Source organism: Podarcis melisellensis, assembly GCF_964234715.1.
Source record: "Podarcis melisellensis genome assembly, chromosome: 16".
Lineage (NCBI taxonomy): Eukaryota > Metazoa > Chordata > Lepidosauria > Squamata > Lacertidae > Podarcis > Podarcis melisellensis.
Window position 1 is genome coordinate 6,913,458 of NC_138533.1, and position 21,354 is coordinate 6,934,811.

The 21,354-nt window shown below is 44.0% G+C and overlaps 2 long non-coding RNA genes across 3 annotated transcripts in view; one reads left to right on the forward strand and one right to left on the reverse strand.

Moving 5' to 3' along the window:
• The first annotated feature begins 3,516 nt into the window (after positions 1 to 3,516).
• LOC309358725 overlaps positions 3,517 to 21,354 on the forward strand; it is a 258,724-nt gene continuing 240,886 nt past the window's right edge. Inside the window, exons 1-2 of one of the 2 annotated variants that reach the window (XR_014163520.1) lie at positions 3,517 to 3,885; positions 7,342 to 8,595. This is a non-coding gene — a long non-coding RNA (uncharacterized lncRNA). Of the gene's footprint in view, positions 3,886 to 7,341; positions 8,963 to 21,354 lie in introns of those variants that run through there. The other variant, XR_014163521.1, reaches the window with a different exon arrangement.
• Positions 15,662 to 18,222, reverse strand: LOC309358762. The gene is made up of 2 exons (XR_014163568.1): positions 18,190 to 18,222; positions 15,662 to 16,556 (listed from the first exon to the last, which is right to left on the reverse strand). It is a non-coding gene; the product is annotated as an uncharacterized lncRNA (long non-coding RNA).

Below are 21,354 nucleotides of genomic sequence, written 5' to 3' on the forward strand. Positions count from 1 at the left end.
TTTGATCAGCAAGTCCTAGGCTCTGTGGTTTAGACCACAGCACCACCCGCACCACCCTAATTTCATCAGAGAAATTTTGGAGGGTGTAAAGCTAGGATTGTCATGTCAAAAGTCTAAGTTCTGGCACATTTTGAAATATGGCAACCCTAAGTTGTGCACCTCGTGAGCCAGGAAGATAAGTAACTAAATTACCTTTAGAAGGCATCTGCAGGCAGCCCTGTATAGGGAAGCTTTTTGATGTTTAATGTTTTATTATATTTTTATGTATGTTGGAAGTTGCTCAAAGTGGGTGGGGCAGCCCAGACAGGGTGGGCAGGGTATAAATATTATCATCATCATAATCATCATAATCATCATGGTCTTGAATAGGACATTCCTATTTTCATCTGGGAAATATTGTAGGTTATGGTGTTAATGTGGCCAAAGATGTAGCCCAGTTTTGAATTATGTATGTCTAGAGATGGAAAGAAGAAACAGTCCCAACTAAGGAAGACTGGCAACAAAAACTGATGGAGTATACAGAAAGCCAAAACTTACAAGAAGATTAAGAAATCAAGAAGAGAGATGTTTTAATAATGAATAGGGAAAATTTGTAGATTATTTGAAGAACTGTTGTAAACAGCTTACATTGTTAGCAGGACTGATATAAACATGTGCAGTGAGAATAACTTAAATAGAATGTAAAGAATAACAAGTAAATAGATTGAAATTGGATATGCAGTGGCAAAAGATATAAGTAATGGCAGAAAGGGGGGAAGGGGGTTGATAATAAGTTCTGGTGTTATAAATTGTTAAAATATTTGTAAAATGAGAAATCGAATTATTTAAAAACCAACAAAATTGTAGCCCAGTTTAACCCACCCCCTGGACCAATGTGTTTCATTTCTTCCTGCACCAGTGAGGACGCCCCATTGTGCATCACCACAAGGACCTTGAAGCAGTTTAGAAAAGGCAATCGAAAATATTCATTAAGAAAAGCAAGCATTAAAAACAAAACATTAAAATATATAATAGAAGCAGTAATTTTATAAATAACAATACTTATGAAAGGCACTGTTCAAAACAGTATAAACAGATTACACACCTGCTAAAATTACATGCCGAGGTAGACTGGCTTGTTGGAACAAAGAAGGGCTTTGACAGGCACCAGAAACAATACAGCAAAGGTGTCTGCCTAATATCAAAGAGCAGGCAGTTCTAAAGGGCACACTAAAGAGTTGGTTTCTTTCAATGGGATGAACCATCTGCCCATAATACCCGGTAAATGAGGCTAGGTGCCCACAATAAGACACGGGAGCGTTTTTGAAGAACGCCAACAAAAGGCAAACATTCTTTTCCTGATTAAAGGCTGGCAAACACCATTCCTGATTCGCAGAGCAATTTTTTAAAACCCTTTTTGCCAGACTCAGTGGTGGTAGATGGGTCCAGGCCTGCCAGCCTCTGCCAGCTTCATGATTGTCGCATTTCCCCTTCCAGTCCCCGAATGTGTGCATGGACAGAAGTGTCAGGTCATGAGCAGGTTCCTGCTGGCATTAGCCAACAGAAAGCCCCACTGACTTACACTCAGACCCTTAATAAGTTGTTGTTGTTTTTTGTCAGCAGTCTAGCTCACGATAACAAGATGCTGGAAGAACTTGGAAGGTGCTTCTTTGACAAACTGGTTCAATAAAGCAGACATCTTCAATCCTTCCAGAACCTGCTTTTAATCCAAACATACATTTGGGATCTATTTCTTAATCTTTTACCATATATCTTCATGGTGGCAGTGCTCCTATTGTGACCGTCCTTGGATCATGCTGTGACCCACTGGTGGGTCCTGACACACCAGTTGAAGGCTACTGGTGTTGATGATACTGAGTTAGATGGATTGAGGGTTTGACTACAAGGCAGCTTCCTACGCTTCATAGAGAGAAACTAGTTGAACCCTAGTGCAATAAGGCATATCCTGTTTTCCAGGACAATAACACACAACAAGGAACTCATAAGTCACTTACTCTCAGCAGCTAGGAATATCCTAACTAGACACTGGAAAGACCTATCAGGAGTGGACACAGGTACCAAAATATATGGGAAACTGCCCTGCTAGAAAATTTAACCAACAAATTTAACCTAAAAGGGGACAAGTGAAGGAGGATGCCTTCACCTCAGTTTGGCACCCCTTTATCACATTTGTTGTTGTTGTTGTTGTTGTTTAGTCATTTAGTTGTGTCCGACTCTTCGTGACTCCATGGACCAGAGCATGCCAGGCACTCCTGTCTTCCACGGCCTCCCACAGTTTTGTCAAACTCATGTTGATAGCTTCGAGAACACTGTCCAACCACCTCGTCCTCTGTTGTCCCCTTCTCCTTCTGCCCTCAATCTTTCCCAATATCAGGGTCTTTTCCAGGGAGTCTTCTCTTCTCATGAGGTGGCCATACATACATGGCATAATAAGACAATGACCTATCCCCCACAACAGCATATGAATCAATATTGCTAATCTGACCCGACAACCCCACTCCACCCTCACACATACAAACAAACTATACTACAACCAGCCAAACACAACCAACCAAGATCTGGAACCTCCAATCTCTGACAATGCCAATAAAAATAAAAATATAAATAGGTCCCCCCCCTCTTTTGCCCCCAAGCACACAGTAACTATGGCCGAATGTAAATGAACTGTGAAAAAGACTTTACGAATTGAGAGTGGAGATGCTATGTTTACTTTTCCGCGTTTAATTGTTTGTTTTGTTCCTAGTCCCTGTGTTAGAAGAAAACAGAGTTGTGGTGGTAGTAGCTATGAAAGGGAAGTGGTGGTCTAGTTCAATGATGGAGAACACCTGTGGCCCTCCATCTGTTGTTGGACTACAACCTACCATCATCTCAGCTAGCATGGTCAATACTATGGTGCAACTCCAACTTCTACAACATGTAGAAGACCACAGGTTCCACCCTGCCATAAAGTCTGATGTCTCCACACACGAACACACACCCCTAAGTGGTTGGGGTTGACACAGAAGAGGTCCTAAGAAAAAGTGTGAGTCTAAGAAGCCACTTTGTAGCCTTAGATCCAATAATAACCTCAGAATTGCAGCGTGCTGGAGATTAGACTGGCGCAGACTGCCGCTATCCTTCAAAATCATTAACAACAACCCTGCAGTTGATTTACATATCATAGAAAACAGCTTTCAGGTTCAAAAGACACTGATGTAGTGACTGCAAGGGATTAATTTAAAGTGTCTGGTGATCCTTGAAGATAAGTCTCCGAGACAGCTGTTTTCTCCTGTCCCCACCATGAAACAAGCTATAGAGAAGATGAATCACAGCCATTAGTTTATTAATCAGCTTTAGACAAACTGTGCCTCGGAGGGTTCTGGACAAACTTGAAGGAAATGTGAGGTGCACGTTCTAAGTCTGGGCTGGCTTTCAGCAAACAAAAAACAAACAAACGTTCTGACACTTTCAAAGGCAGGCAAGTGAAATTAAAAGTTGCTTTTGGGAGTGAGGGAGCATCTCGGGAAGACAACCGCTTCTGACTTGTTGGAAAAGAAGCCTGAGAGCCTGGGAACAGGCAGTTTTCCAAACCCAGGATTGCTGAAATCAGCATTGGTTTGGTGCTCCAATGTTCCCTCGATACAATTAAAAGGAAGCAGAAGGGTGTAGCAGCAATGTGTTGCTGCCCTATATTAAAACCAGGTGCTGAGAGACAACGCTCAATTGCTGTAATCAGGGAGGAGGAACAATTATAGCAATTTGAGAGAAGCGCGAGGCATGCGGGAAAATTGGAGCCACATGAGCAGAGGGTGTTTCCTACCCGCGAGGCTCCTGAGCAGATGGTATAAGAGCTCTTCCTCCTCCGCTCTCTTCCAGCCCAATCTGCTGAAACTTGTGAAGAATCAGGTAAGGTCTGTTCAAAGGCAAGGGGCTCAGATCTCTGTATAGCAAATGAAACACCAATTGTGGGGTAGGAGTTTTTGCTTTTGCTTAAAGTGCATGTTTGCTGAGAGGAAAAAACCCACTATACTGAGCGTGGCTTACTTGCAGGTAGCAGGGCAAATGTCATGTTAACCTTGTGGCTAAGAGCAGCAGGACTTGAGGGATCAGCTAAGCCTTCGATCCAGCCATAGTCCCACTGCTCATGAGCGCCGGAGGTAGAAGATAAAAGGGGATGCCTCTTTGCTGTGCTAGTTCCCAGGCTGGTACAGGAAAAGAGGCCTGGATCAGGCCCATTGCTATCACGCGACAGCAGCAGGGTCATCTTGAGATCCCTTGCCATCTTACCTCTAACTCTGAAAGCTATGTTTCAGAAGGTTCCATGGGCTATTGCTGATGGAAATGCCACCAGCCATAGCTTCCACCTGTCTGTCATTTGGGCAGATGTTCTGGGGAAATTCCTTAGTGGTGGGTCTCCTGCATTGATGAAGGCTAGCATAGCAAGGCAAGGCTATGCATAGGGAAACCTAGATGTCATCCAAACAATCCTTCATCACAGCAGGGTTTTTTTTTTGGGGGGGGGGTTATATCCAATGTGAGTCTTACTGAGAGAAGTCTCATTGAAGTTAAGAAGGATGACTACCTTAGACTCATTAATTTCAATTGGTCTACTCAGAGTAAAAGTCGCATTGGATGCTTACAACCTAGGAGTGGTTTGTGCTGTTATGCCTGGTGTCTGGCTTTCACACACAACAAGTTTTTTTGTATTAAAAAAGGAGTTCAAGTGGCTATATAGATGCAATAAAATGGGTGTGTAGAAACTGGCTGCCCCAATACTGTATTCTCTCAGTAGCTATGCGGCTAAGTGTTATGGGATATTTATGGTGACATATTTTTAGTTCTCTTTTATGCATGCAAAACTGGGGGTTGCAGGCTTAAAGCAAAATGCCAGATTGATGTGGGGGTGGAGGGTGGCGTCGGGGTAGATGAAACAGCCAAGGGATTTTCAATGTAACAAAAAGAACAAGATGACTATGCATAGTTCAGTGGTAGAACATCTGCTTTGCATGCAGAAGGTCACAGCCTCTATCCCTGGCAATAATAATAATAATAATAATAATAATAATAATAATAATAATAATAATAAATTTATATCCCACCTATCAGGCTGGGTTTCCCCAGCCATTCTGGGCGGCTCCTGACAGAATTAAAAGCACAATAAAACATCAGACATTAAAAACTTCCCTAAACAGGGCTGCCTTCAGATGTCTTCTTCTAAAAATAGATGTTTACTTCCTTGACATCTACTGGGAGCGCATTCCACAGGGCAGGTGCCACTACTGAGAAGGCCCTCTGCCTGGTTCCCTGTAACCTCACTTCTCGCAGGGAGGGAACCGCCAAAAGGCCCTCAGAGCTGGACCTCAGTGTCCAGGCTAAATGATGGGGGTGGAGACCCACCTTCAGGTATACTGAAGGTATATCTCTGAGTAAGGCTGAGTAAGGTATATCTCTGAGTAAGACTGGGCGGAATTCCTTATCTTAAACCCTTAGAAACTGCTGCCAGGCTTGATAATACTGAGAAAGGTGGACCAATGGTCTGACTTGGAATAAAGTAGCTACCCATGTTCTGGGGCATTTTTTCAGCCGGAACTCACTGGAACTCAGTTCTGGCAGCTCTCAGGTAGACGTCATTGCCATTCAAAGAGAATGAGGGAGGTGTTCATGGTGAGTTCCCGCACCATTTTTTTCTAGAAAAATAGCACTGCTGTGTTCCGTTTTTATGAGGGTTCTTCAAATTCCTGTCTGTGACTATATGGAATGTGGGGAAGGTGTTAGTTTGGTTTCCAATTTATTCCCCACTTCCTGAGACAATACACAAACTGAAATGCAGCCATCCTTTGAAATTTGTTCTCCTCTGAATTTCCAATACAGCTTTCCAACCCTGTCCCAATGTGCTCTAAACTGGGTAGATTAGGGAACTGTGTGCATCAAAATACACATATTAGTACAAATAGCACCTTTCAAAAATAAGTATTATTAGGCAAAAATGCAAACGAAAATGTCCATATTAGAAGAAATTTGCATTACAATTCTGATTATTTTTCGTGAGGACATGTATATATGATGCAGAAATATGCAGAATATGAGAAACTCCGAGAATCTGAAATATATAGATTTGTCTATACCTATCTGGGGATTGTGAGTAATAGTCATAGTAATAGTAGTAGTAATGGTAATAGTAGATGGTAATAGTAGCAGTAGTATTGGTAGTGGTAGTAATGGTATTAGTTGTAGCAGTAGTAATAAGAATAAGTAATAGTAGTGGTAAAATAGTAGTAATGATAATAAAAATAGTAAGATGATGAAGATGGCAATGAGGATGCAGTTTTTCAGTCAAACTGTTTGTGGTAATGATCAGTTCTCTTCTCCCTGGTGATGGACAAAATTAAGAAGGCCTCTGGTTAAAATTGCCACCCAACTTTATCTAGAAAGAAGAGAGTGGGGGTTGATTTGCTCATACCCAATATAAGAACCCTGAAAGTATCTCTTGTGTAGAAGAGACATTGAGGAAAGGCCATAGCTCAGTGGGGTAGAGCAGGGATGTCCAACAGGTCGATCACAATCTACTGGTCAATCCCCAGGAGGTGTTGGTAGATCAGTCGATCGTGGGCTCCCTTTCCTTTGTGTTGGCAAAAGAGCAACTGGCCCCACCCTCTCACCCCATCCACCATTCATGCATGATCGCTAGAATGGAAGACGGAGTTTTCGCTGTGAGGCTGATTGCTTCCTTAGCGATCTTTTGGTGAGCAACTTTTCCCCTTTATCAACATTTTTGAATCTCCTCCCTAAAAAAAGATTGCAGTCTCTTGGGAGTTGGACATCCCTGGAGTAGAGCATCATCTTTGCATGCAGAAGGTCCCAGGTTCAATCCCTAGGACACCTCCAGAGAAAACCCTGTATAGACCCTGGAAAGCCACTGCCAATCAGATACCAATGGGAAGCATGCGGGCAGGACCTGGGTGCAACACTCCACACTTGCCATTCCCAGAAACTGGTATTCAGAGACATGCTTCCAAAACACTGTTGGTGAAACATAGCCATCATAGCTAGAGGCCAATGCTTTAGGTCAGGCCTGTCCAACTGGTCGATCACGATCTACAAGTTGATTGTGGGCTGTCCCTGGTCATTCCTGGTTGAGCTCCAGCGATTGCCCAATCACCCCTCCAAAAAAAACACCTCAACAACTTAACAACTTTGGTCATCCTCCCCCCAAAAAACTCAACAACTCTGGTCGATCCAATGGGTAGATCACTGCCAGTTTATTCATAGTGGGAGTAGGTCGCAGTCTCTTGGAAGTTGAACACCCCTGCTTTAGGTTAATTTCATTATTTGTGATATGTGTCTTTCCCCACTTCATTTTAGATTTGCCTCCCACCACATAGCCATGGTTTTCCCCGGGGAGCTTTGTGGCTACAACGTCTCCTGCAGCACAAGCCTCCCCTCAACAACACTCCTATTGCAACCACCAGCTGTTGTGGCTGAAACAAAGCTGACAGACCTAGAGATCCTGATCCCGGAGCCCCCGCCTTGTGAAATCCCAGAATGTGGCTTCGATCCATGCCACTTGCCTCCATGGTACTGCCACCTGCCTCCTGAGCCACCCATCATTTTTGCCACCTTCGCCACTTGCCTTCATGAAGCATAAGTGTGGCTTGCCGGCGGCCATCTTGCAATAGGCCCGTTTCAGGCAGGAGGCACTGCGGACAGGAAGTAGGGGCTGCATTAGGAACAGGAGTCTGGAGCAATGCTCCACACATTGGGGCCACACTTGTTATTGGCGCCTGTCCTTAAAGGTTCAGGATCGGCAGCCATCATCCATTTTGTATATCCATGTAGTAGAAGTTTGAAAACAACAACAATAATAATCACAGGTGCTGTGAATTACAGTTTTAGCCTGAGTCTTTCTTTTTGGAGTGGGGCAATTCAGGTGACTATGTCCAGAGCATTCCAGAAGACGCAGGTTGAGAGGTGGGAGGAGGTGGAGGAAGAGGTGGAAGAGGAGTTAGTAGGCCCAAAAATAGCATCAAGGGAACCTTTGGTCCTTCAGACACTGTTGAGCATCATCAGTGGTTGGGGATGATTGGAGCTGTACTTCACCCTTTTTGCTGGATCCTATGTTCCTGTTCCCTGGCCTAAACCATACTTCAAGGGTGGCTGACCAGGGATCATTCAGATATTGCAAAACTACAACTCCAGTCAACCCCAGCCAGTATTGCCAGGGGTCAAGGGAAACTGTAGTTCATCAGCCTCTCAAGGGCCACAGGTTCCCATACCTGCCATAAGTCTGCCCACAGTTAAAGCTTTCTTTGTTGGCCATCAGATTGCTTCCTAAACTGCTGGTACCAGAGGCACATTTCCCCCTCCCATTTAAATATCAGTCTTACATCATCCAGGTATTTCCTTTCCGAGTGTGAGTAAAGGGGAGAAATATATGTCATTGGAGTTGCCCACCCAAATGTAATGGCAATGCCTCTTTGGAGGGTATTGTTGAGCCTCTGTGTCATTAGGCACACCTAATGCAGATTTGTACATTCCCTGAGCCAGATACCTTTCTTCTTATGCTATGTAGAGTGCTGTGTACATAGAAGGTGAAATAAATAATATTATGAAACAAAAGCATCTGGTTCATCAGAGGTATGTTGGAAGCAGAGAACACCAGCAGAGAGTACCATGAAGAACATTAGCAGGCATACACTTCGCAGTAATTCACTGCCATCCTAAACCTGCATACTCAGAAGTAAGATGCACTAAGCGTGCACACACCGGTTTCTTTTGTGGGCCACAAAGTTACGAAACACTGTTTGGATATTAATACAGTAAATGTCAACATTTTAGCGAAGGAGACAAGATGGAGGAGGACCAGGTGGGGAGGACCAACCATAACTTATGTCATGCAAAGATACTTGCAAAGTCCATCTGATGACATCATTAAAGGCATTTGAAAATGTTCTTTGGCTTTGTTGCTTAGACAATAAAATGCATTGTACAAAAATATATGTAGTACTTACTCCACCTAATTAGATTCCACCCTATGATTTAGAACGTGGATGGGGAACCTGATGTTGTTGGACTCTAATTCCCATCAGTCCCGGCCAGTATGGCCAATGGTCAGGGATGATGGGATATGTAATCCAGCAATATCCAGAGGGCCGTAAATTCCCCACACCTGTCCTAGTCCCAATAATGTCCCAACCAATCAGGGATCATACATTAAAAGCATTCACTGAGGGCTGGGGAGCCCATGTCTATTCAGATGTTGTTGGATTCCCAGCTATCACCAGACTCAGTGGTCAGCAGAGCCAATGGTCAAAAGTTGTAGCTTGGTAACATCTGGAGGACCACAGATTCCCCATTCCTGGTGTAGATAATACTTACCTAGATAGACAAATGGGCTAATTCTAGATAAGTAAGTGGGCATGTTTCTCTGTGCACGTTGCAGACTCCAATTCCCATTATCCCCAGCCAACATGGCCCAGTGGTGGATGTTGTCCATTGGGATGGGTTGGGTGGTAATCAGGGAAAGCCAATGACAGACAAAGCCAACTTATTCTAATTTTGTCTCTTTCCTTCTCCCTGATGGGTTCTATAAGGGCAACATTGAGACCAAGGAGGAGGGGTAGGAAGCTAAGTCTGGACTATCTCCTGGGCTGGTTATAAGCAAGAAGTCAGGAAGGTGGGTGAAGGCTAAAGGCAGACTGAGATTGGTAGGACAGTGCCCCCCACTTTCCCTAATAGACCAGTTTCCACTGGTGTGGCCAATGGCCAGGGATCATTGGAGTCATAGTTCAAAATCTGGATTTGTGGAAGTTCCTCATCTATGGCTTAAGAGGTAGCAACGGAAATGTGATAGAAATCAAATGCCAAGGAAACATACAATTAAATCCCACACCATCAATTTTATGTGAGTACTAATGAGGTGCTATTGCAACTATCTCCCATAATCATTACATTTCCCACAAACATGACATTTTAATTATGGGCTATTTCAAATTTTCAAAATACCAGTCCATTACTTCCGCACACTGTCTATGGTCAACAAAAAAAGTAAAAGTAAACAAAAACCACAGTTCATTTGCCAATAAACACAACTATTTTTTACAGTTGAATCCTGCACATGTCTACTCAGAAGTAAGTCATATTGTGTTGACTGGGAATCCTAAGAGTCATGGTTCAAGGTCAACCAGAGAGCTTCATGGCTGAGCATGGCAAGGGGAAATATTAAAATACAGAGCTGCCCTTGAACAAAGTGAAAGTGTGACTTGAAATCTGAAAGTTCCTCCTCAGTGGGATTTGAGGAAACACCTAAAGACTGGCTGCAAAAACCCAGACATGTTTCTCAGAGAGGTTCCACAGGGCCCAATTCCCTTAATTAGGGGTGGGAAACCTGTGGCACCTCCAGACATTGGACTCCCGCATCACCCCATCAGCTTCATCTGTCAGTGTGGCCCATCTACAGGTATGCTGGGAGTTGAGTTCATAATCACTGGGAATGCCAGTTTCCCCTTATACCTGCCCCAGAAGAAAGATGTCTCATAGAAGAAGTATGGACCACTGAAATCCTCTTGGACTAATCTATGGCTCTTAGTTGTGATGAATATATATTACTTTCAAAGACAGTACATCTCTGAATACTTACAGCTGTGGAACAGCTTCCCATTGGGATATCAAACGCCACTGGAGAGAAGGACAGTCCTCATCACTTCTTTGTGGGCTTCCTAGAATCATCTGACTGGCCACTGTGAGAACAGGATTTTGGATGGTGGTCTGCATTTGTTTTGCACAGATGCCCCCTCAGAATAAAGGTACTTAAAATTATTCAATAAGGTTCAAGATGGAACAGATCCTTATTGCCATGTAGTGTAACTCAGAGAGCTCTTCTGAGGGGAAATGCAAAATGCAGGAGCAGGGACCGAGGAAAGGGAGCTCATCCTGTCACGGGAATTCGAACCGCTGACCTTCTGATCGGCAAGTCCTAGGCTCTGTGCATTTATATTCCACTTGTCCTCCAAGGAGCTCAAGATGACGTGCTTAGTGTTCTCCTGCTCCCTCCACTTTATCCTCACAGCTTCCCTGTGAGGTAGGCTAGGCTGAGAGACTGTGACCTGCCTAAGGTCACCCACTGAGCTTTTTGGCTGAGAGGGGATTAGAACCCTCATCTCTATCAGCATTCTAATCACTATACTACAATGACTTGCAAAGCAAGTCCTCAGTTGACTAACTCAATAAGTAGGCCAGGTGGGGAAAAGATGTTGAATCATCATGAATCATCACTATTTGGCACCTGGGCATAAGAGGTTTCCACAACTGCTGAACAAAAACAAACTGCTGCAGAAGTCATGTGCCACCCCCACTCTCTGCAAGATTCTTGGGGATTCCAGGGTCTGTTTTCCTTTGGAGAATTGATATACAGTGGTACCTTGGTTCTCAAACTTAATCTGTTCCAGAAGTCCATTCTAAAACCAAAGCATTCCAAAACCAAGGTGTGATTTGTCATAGAAAGTAATGCAAAAAGGATTAATCCGTTCCAGACTTTAAAAAACAACCCCGCAAACAGCAATTTAACATGAATTTTACTATCTAATGAGACCATTGATCCATAAAATGAAAGCAATAAATAATGTACTGCAGTCACACAATCAATCAATCAGCAGCTGAACTGGGTTCCACACAGCCACAAAAAAGCCACAAAAATGCAAAATAAATAGCAAAAACAAACAGACCTCAGCATAGCACTCAAAATGGAAGTGTGGCACTCAAATCAGAAGCGTAACAATAAAAACGGAGCATGTTCGGCTTTTTAAAACATTTACTTCCTGGTTTGCAGTGTTTGGGTTCTAAATTGTTTGAGTACCATGGTGTTTGAGAACCAAGGTAGCACTGTATGGCAGAGACTATGATAGCTTTAAGAAATATGGTTTATTCACCTATTTACACCTTCAGTCTGCATGGTGTCCAGATCTTACTGCATGGCCATTTCAAGAGGGACTTGTCCCCCACTGTAGTGCAGCCTTGGAGTCCAAGACATCTCTCCCAGTCAACCATCAGGCATCCCACCCTTTTCTCTTCCTCCCAGATCACCTTCCTAAAAACTCTCCTTTCCTCACCCCCAGTTACCCTGGCAAGCTTCCAACCCCCCCCCCTCAGTCTCTGTTCACACCTCAGGACAAGGGGAAGGAGTTTTCTTGCATTGCCAATGGCTCTCTATGGCCCTGTATTGTTTCTTAATGGCCCTAGCTTGCCCAGGTCATTTTGCATAGGCTAGCCAGGAAATTATTGTGCAGCTGGCATTTCTCCCATCTCATCCCAAATAATCAAAATCCTACCATTTATTAAATTCTAGGGCTTAGGTGGATCCCCCCAAATCTATTACAAAACAAACAAAAGGTATTCCAACAGACCATAGCAGAGCAAGGTTGAGGAGAAGGAGGGCCATTCAGTCAACTCTTCTGAGGAACCAGAACCATCAGGCCCCTCCTTCTACCGTCACCTAGCAGCATCTATCCCATGATGCTGCTGCAGAGGAAGCAGGAATGAAGAGTGAAGTAAGCCTACTCCAATAACCTACCTGAGAAACCAGCTCCACCAGACTTGTCCCACTATCAGCTGTCACCTAACGGTTGCAATTCCATCAGGCTTCAGCAGAGGGAGAAGGGAGGAAGAGAAGGAAAGCCCAGTGCAAAGACACCATCAATATTATCACCTGTCCTAGAGCAATTTAACAATCAGTTCCTCTTTCCAAGGAACTCTGGGAATCATAGCTACAGCCTCCATAATTCTTTGTGGAGGTTCTACACAGCCCTTGTGACTAGTAGGCATTGATAGCTTTCTTATCCACCATGAAATGTCTAATCCTCTTTTAAAGCTGTCCAGATTGGTACCTGTTGCTACCTCTTGTGGGAGCAAATTGAACCATGTTTTTCTCATGTTGAAATTAATGGAGTCTTGTTCATAAATTTCAGTGGGTCTACTCTAAGCCTTATGAGGAATGGTTGAAGGAGCTGGGTATATTTAGCAAGGAAAGGGGGAGACTGAGAGGAAATATGGCTTCAAGTTACAAGAAAGGAGATTCCGACTAAACGTCAGGAATAACTTTATGGTGGTAAGAGTTGTTCCAAAGTAGAACAGACTCCCTTGAAAGGTAGTGGACTTTCCTTTATTGGAGGTTTTAAAGCAGAGCTTTGATGGCCATCTGTCATAGATACTATAGTTGGGATTCCTGCATTGCAGGGGGTTGAACTTGATTACTTTTAGGATTTCTTCCAACTCTACAATTCTATGACTAAAATGTAGTTTAAAAAAGGTAAAGGACCCCTGACAGTTAAGTCCAGTCATGAACGACTCTGGTGTTGCAACACTCATCTCGCTTTACTGGCTGAGGGAGCTGACGTTTGTGGACTACATGGAACTGGCGGAAATGACTGGCAGAATCCGAGACCAGGGAGAAGAGTCGGCGGAAGAAGATTGGAAAAAATTTAAAGACTATTTACAGAAACACTGTAAAATTAATGAATGTTAGAAGGAATGAAGTTATATGGCTTTAGCAGAAATGTTATAAAGAATTAAGTAAAAATAGATTGTTAATGGACTAAAGGGGAAAATAAAGTTAGATTGTGTTAAGATAAATTATAGGACAAAAACTGAGGAAGATGGAAAGGATTTGCTGAAATAGCTAACTGAACTGGAATACAAAAAAGGGAGGTGCGAGGAGGTCAATGAAACAAGTAAATGAAAGATAAGATATGGAAATGTTGGATGTGTTTTTAATTGTTTCTGTTTTTGTTTTTGTTTTGTTAAGATAAGTAGTGTTTTTGTTTTTCTTGTATTGTATTGTATTGTATTGTTCTGTTTTGTTTAACTCTTTTTTTTCTTTTTGTAACCTTTAAACTCTTAATAAATATTATTTTTTTAAAAAAGAGGGAGCCGACGTTTGTCCGCAGACAGCTTCCGGGTCATGTGGCCAGCATGACTAAGCCGCTTCTGGCAAACCAGATCAGCGCACGGAAACGCCGTTTACCTTCCTGCCAGAGCGGTACCTATTTATCTACTTGCACTTTGACGTGCTTTTGAACTGCTATGTTTGCAGGAGCTGGGATTGAGCAATGGGAGCTCAGCCCATCATGGGGATTCGAACTGCCGACCTTCCGATCAGCAAGCCTAGGCTAAGTGGTTTAGACCACAGCGCCACCTGCGTCCCAAAGTGTAGTTTAATGCCACCCATAATGAAGAGTGAAGAAGTACCTTCATTGGATGACCTTGAGTTATAGCATTAAGAAAGAAGCAGGAAAAAACCTGCCTACCTATTGTCTCCACCCCGTGGCCTTTAGCTCTAGACATGTCTAATGTGTTTATTTCGGGTGTGCGTAAGCAATCCTTGTTTCTCACCTGCCCTACTCCAGGTGATTCCACTCAAACTGTAGGCCATTCAAAGGGGAAATTTGACGCAGTCAGATATGCTGAGATTTAGGACTCTGTCTGCACTTCCTCTTGTCCTGAGCCTAGAAAGCATGGGTCTGAGCTTTTCTCCATATGCCCCATGCTTCTGAGGCATGGGCCCAAGTGATTCTGCCTTTACCCCACTGCTTTTCCCCAGTAAACTCACACTTTAGCACTAAATCGGAACATACAGCCTGTCAGCTTCGCCTTTGAGCCGGTGCCAACAACTGGGCTCAACCTCTTCAGCCCCGACTGAGAAAGCACTTCCAGAGACCTTCCACTGCAGGGAAGCAGGTCTAAGTGCAATGGACTCACAGCTTTGAGTTGTGAGCGCCAAAGTCAGCAGAGCACAGCAGAGTATGAACTACACAAACGACGGCTCTGAAGCATAACTTCTTTATTCTTTTACAGCTACTGCAAACTAAAATAAACTAAAGACTAACAACTATCGGAGGCTACTGTACTGCATGAGTGTTACAGTTGCTTAAGCAGTCACCTTATCTCTACACAGATAACACTCAGACTTTTTAGCAGAGTCAGGCTGGAGCGGAAGAAGCGATGAGCAGATTCCGCCCCCTCCTTTCTGAAAACATTGTCAGTAGATTCTTGCAGTGGGAGGGGTGAAATATCCACACAGCCATCTGAGGAAAACCTGATTGATGTTTGTCTTGATTCAGCGCTAAATCACTGGTTTTCCAGGGTGAAAGTGGTAAGGCAAATGGAAATCTGGAAGAGCCTCAACTTGCCTAAGGGCAAGAGATGATATACCAGTTATGGGGATCCATCTTCAAAGGGCCAGTTTTTAGTCTGGTTAACCTTCTGGGGGCCACATGTCAGAGGTGTGCAGGACCAGAGAGAAAAATGGGCAGAACAACAAATGTAAATTTTACATTTATATTTTAGATCCTTTTTACACACACACACACACACACACACACACACACTGCACTCACTGTCCTCTCTATCCCCCATCCAGACCAGAAAGTAGTATTATCAGAATTCCATGAAACATCCCATGCAGGACAAAACACTCAAGGAGACTGCAAATAGGAGTTGGTGAGGATGAGGTCTGGAAGGAAGTGTGGGAGTTTTTGTTTCCCTAGAATGCATCTCAGAAAATTGGAATCATAAAGGTATCTAAGTATCAGGTGACAGAGACAGATAACTAGGGATGGTTGATGGATGGATGATCTGTGTGGCCCAAAAAGGTTTGGGTTGTTTTTTTTCAAAATAAGAAGCAAACACAACATTTCTTTTTCTTTCAAATGCAGAAGCTTTAATGGAGTGCGTGAAAACATTTGCCTGGTGAGCAAATGTCAAAGGGAACAAAAATAAAATATTTTACTCTGAAAGCAAAGGAATCCAAAGGCAGACATGGGTTTAACAGGACAGTTGAGGCATCAAAAAAACTTGAGCGTCCTTCAGAACAGTTAAACATACAGAAAACCAAAGAAGGAAATAACATTTCATGTCATTGCAATTCCCATTTGGATTACATTAATCAAGGTCAAGAGAAAACGTCTAAGCAGCAGATCTACAATCTAGCATAGAGATGGACACAAGCACCAGGAATGCTGAGCAGCCACAGATCCAGTTGACAGTGCTGTGGATTGAGGGAGCTCAGCAGTGATGACACCCAGGCCCATCATATCATCATCAGCCATGAATCCATATTGTAATTTTTCAGGTACCATTTTTAAAAATTATATCCTGTTCCTGTGACTTTAACAGGGAGAACCACACACCTTGGCAACGGACACTCGGCGGGAAGGTTGGCACAGACCCAAGCGGCCGTATGAGCTTCCGCTGGAGCCCCCACCGCAGGCGGTGTGTCCCCCCACTCTAACTGGCTCGCAAGTGGCGGCAAGGATTGCTCCTGGCACTACCACACACATGGGAGGCGGCTGGATGACTACTTCACATGGTGGTAACTGATTGAGGCAGCCAACATTGGCTCCAGATGTTATACCGAGGCTACTCGATGACACTCCGCCCCCGTAGGAGGACAAGCCCCCGTAGGATGACAAGCCCCCACAGGGTGAACACAGTGAGCCCAGACTACCGACCGGGTAGCTGACACAAGATGGGGCACAGGATGAGACGCAGCAGGGCTGGCAAGACATCTTGGAGTGATGGAGCTGGGTCTGAAATGACAAGTGGCAGACAAGAGTTAGTGGGAGAAATCAGCTGAGGAAGGGGATGCTGAAGGAGAACTTGTGCAACAATGGGGGACGTTGAAGCAGAGGGGAGAGGCCATGTTAAAAGGAAAATTACAGAGGCTAGTGCTTTGTGGAAGAGCTGGTACCTGCCTTTGTGGATGAGATGCCCTATATTAGGAGTGACCAACATGGTGTCCTCTAGATGTTGTTGGCATGCAACTCCCACCAGCCCCAGCTAATGTTGCCAAAGTTTCAGAATGATCAGAGTTGAAGTCCACGATGTTTAGTGGACACTGCATTGGGTACCTCTGCTCTTGACTCTCATTAGGTATCTCTTACAAAAGACAATTTACAAATAGCATAGAATGATGCAATATCTAAGGCAGCCTTTCTCAACCTGTGGGTCCCCAGATGTTGTTAGACCACAACTTCCATCACCCCTAGCTAGCAAGGCCAGAGCTCAGGGATGATGGGAGTTGTACTCCAACAACATCTGGGGACCCACAGGTTGAGAACCACTGATCTAAGGTATGTAGGGTGCAGGAAAGAAAAAAGGTGACCACAGCAAATAATCAAATAATAAAGAGGGGCAGGCCATAGCTCAATGGTAGAGCATCTTCCTTGCACAATGGAGTTCATAAGTTCAATCCCTGGCATGTCCTGGTAGGGCTGGGAGAGACTCCTGCCTGAAAACCTGTCCATCCCTGTTCACAGTGCTGACCAAGATGGACCAAAAGCCTGAATCAGTTTAAGGCATCTTTCTGATCACTAGAAAGAAAGACTTGCTAATGGTGTGGGAGTGCCATTGTGGGAAAATTAAAAAGGATATCCACCTGCCTTGTGTTACAGTCAAGAAAGGAGTTTGGAGCAGAGGTTCAAAGTCCCTCTCAGCTGTATTAGTCCACGAGTGAGTGGGTGTTCCCCACCTAAAATGTAGGTTTGGCTTCCTGAATTTTGAAACCAAATAATACATGGTAGCATCTTAAAGGGCTATTCAGTCCAGAGTCTAAAATGATCTAACTGGTTCATTTGGATGCTCCTGCATAGCAGGCCTGAACGTCAAGTCCATTAACAGAATGCACATTTCTCAAGGCCTCCCCAAACCTGGAGTTTGCCATGGTCAACATGTCAGAACATCAGAGGCTGCTTTCAACTGAGTTAGACCCATAATCTATCTCAGGGTTTCTCAAACTTGGGTATCCTGATGTTTTTGGACTGCAACTCCCATCACCCCTAGCTAGCAGGACTTGATGGAAAGTGCAGTCCAAAATAGGGTTGCCATATGTGCAGAAATTCCCAGACATAGCTGGTATTCAGACCTTGTAAACAGTATCCGGGCGATTTTAATTAAAAATAGCTCCAAAACTCATGTTTTGTTTTCTTTTTGAAAGAAAAGTTCAACAGCGTTGCCAAAAGCAGCTCAACAGCTTTTCTGTCCATATTTTCACTTTTTAAAAATGGCAACCTTAGTCCAAAAGCAGATGGAAACATGAGTTTGGGAAACCCTGGTCTATCTAGTTTAAGATTATCCACACTGAGTGGCAGCGGATCTCAAAGTTTTTGAAAGGGTGGCACAAAATAGAGGGGGGAAACAAGAACACAGTTAGATCAGACTTACCTAGTCGCTGAAAAGTCAGGAGGAGTTGAAAGGTGCTAGTGAAAGACTGAAGAGTTGTGATAGCTTTTATACTGTTGTGTGTGGATCAAACCTGCTGTATTGGATATCCTCCTTTTGCCCAAGGGAAGATTTTAGCTAATTTGACTTTAGTCACGAATGTCCACCCATGCCTTATGGCAGCTAATCTGATGAATATGTTTAAACCTGCAGTCCTCTTTCATTTGAGAAAATTACAGGCCTCAATGGGGCTGTCTACTACTTCCTACAAAACTGGGTTGCCTCTTCCACCATGCATTTCTGGAGGTTAATGTCCTCGGTGTCCAGGTCCCTTGAGCAACATCTTGCTATCCAGGGTCAACAACTTGTGGGCAGGGATGCCAACTTGAATAAAATATTATGGGGGGGGCATAATAAAATACAGTCATACCTCGGGATAAATACGCTTCAGGTTGAGCGCTTTCAGGTTGCGCTCTGTGGTGACCCGGATATAATGGAGTGTGTTACTTCTGGGTTTCACCGCTTGCACATGTGCAGACGGTCAAAATGACGTCACACGTATGCACAGAAGCTGCGAAACGTGACCCGCTCAGACGCACTGCCGCATCTTATGTTATGTTCAGGATGCGAACATCCAGAATGGATCCCGTTCGCATCCCGAGGTACCACTGTATTATGGGAATGATAACTGTGCAGATATGGTCTACAAGGCATTGAGATTGAAGGATTTAAGTTAGTCCCACGGCTGCTGCTACCGCCACCCTCCTGCACCTTACATTTACAGCATCATCATACCACATGAAACAATCATGGCTTCCCCCAAAGGATCCTGGGAGCCTCAGTTTCTTAAACATGCTGGGTGTTGCTAGGAGATTCCCATACCCTCCAACATTTCTCCAACGAAAACAGGGACGCCCCGTTCCATAATGATAATCTGACTATTTATACATCACACATCTTACTGGGTTGCCACAGCTACTCTGGACTGCTTCCAACATACATAAAAACATAATGAAACATTAAGCATTAAAAAAAACCCTTCCCTATACAGGATTGCCTTCAGACAGCTCGGAGGTTGGATAACTCCATACCCCCCAACATTTCTCCAATGAAAAATACGGACATCATAAGGAAAAGTGGGACATTCCGGGATCCATCAGAAACAGGGACAGCTTCTCTAAAACAGGGTCATCCCTGGAAAATAGGGACACTTGGTCTGGATTCCCTTATTCCCCTTCCAGGCCTACAATCTCCAGAGTTCACTGGCAAGAGGGATTGCTTGTTAAACTACTCTGGGAATTTGTAGCTCTGGGAGGGGGCACAGGGTCTCCTAATTACTCTCATCATCCTTAACAAACTGCAGCTCCCATAATTCTTTGGGGGAAGCCATGACTGTTTAAAGTGGCGTCCAAGTATGGTAAGCATTTGGTGTGGATGTCACCTGAAGATATAATAGGTTCCTCTGTTCATATTGATGCTCTGTAGGGATGCGGGTGACGCTGTGGTCTAAACCACTGAGCCTCTGCCGAATCAACCCTGGTGATCAATGGGGCGACAAATGTCGCAGTCAGATCGCCCATTATACAAAGATGTAAAAAACAGAACAGAAGATTTGCTGGAGATGTAAAGAAAAGGAAGGGACCTTTTACCACATGTGGTGGGAATGTAAAATTGTAAAAAAATATTGGGGAATGATTTATAACGAATTGAAAAAAATGTTTAAAATAGCATTTGTAAAGAAACCAAAAGCTTTTCTGTTGGGTGTTTTAGGACAAGATGTGAAGAAAGAATTGAGAACACTGTTTATGTATGTGACAACAGCAGCAAGAATTTTAATAGCACAAAACTGGAAGACGGGAGAAATACTATCCAAAGAACAATGGCATGAAAAGTTGATGGAATATGCAGAATTACCAAAATTGACAGACAAACTGCGTGACTTTTGAAAAGAATGGGAACCTTTTGTAACATATTTGCAGAAACAATGTAAAAGTATGGATTCTTTGGCAGGATTTAAATAAACATATATAATGTAATTAGAGAGAACAAGAAAGATAACAATGTGATAATATACTACTATATATAAGCAGCAGAATGCAGCAAGTACTTTAACAAACCAAAAAAGGAAATGGAGGGAAACCAAGGGGGAGAGGACCCCTGACCATTAGGTCCAGTCGTGGCCGACTCTGGTGTTGCGACGCTCATCTCGCTTTATTGGCCGAGGGAGCTGGCATACACATTCCGGGTCATGTGGCCAGCATGACTAAGCCGCTTCTGTTGAACCAGAACAATGCACGGAAACTCCGTTTACCTTCCCGCCAGAACGGTACCTATTTATCTACTTGCACTTCGTGCTTTCGAAGTGCTAGGTTGGCAGGAGCAGGGACCGAGCAACAGGAGCTCACCCCGCCGCGGGGATTCGAACCGCCGACCTTCCAATCGGCAAGTCCTAGGCTCTGTGGTTTAACCCACAGCACCCCCCCCCCGAAGGGGGAGAGGAGAATTTACAAAATGATTGTTTGGTTAAGTTGAATGTTTGATATATGTATGAAAACTAATAAAAACTGATTTTTTAAAAAACAAAAACCACTGAGCCTCTTGGTGATCAGAAGGTCACGGTTCAAATCCCCGCAACGGAGTAAGCTCCCATTGATCTTTCCCAGCTCCTGCCAACCTAGCTGTTCCAAAGCACACCAGTGCAAGTTGATAAATAGGTACCACTGTGGCGGGAAGGTAGAAGGCATTTCCATGCACTCTGGTTTCCATCATGGTGTCCCGTTGAGCCAGAAGCAGTTTAGTCATGCTGGCCAAATGGCCCGATCAGCTGTCTGTGGACAAACGCCAGCTCCATTGACCTGAAAGCAAGATGAGCACCACAACCCCATAGTTGCCTGTGATTGGACTTAACTGTTCGGGGGTCCTTTACCTTTACCTTTTTTACCTATTGATGCTCTGCCTCTCCTGCCCACACCTAAGATTTTTATTCTCTCCATCCTGTATGGAATGAAGGACCCCAATACAGAGGTGAACCATGCAGCCCTAATGACGAAGCATGTCTTACACAGCTAACTATAACACACACAAAAACCAGCTGCCTCTTGGTTGCTTTGATCTAACTCTCTGAGAGAAGGAATGCCTTTGGCTATCTATAAGTGGATGGCACTGAGC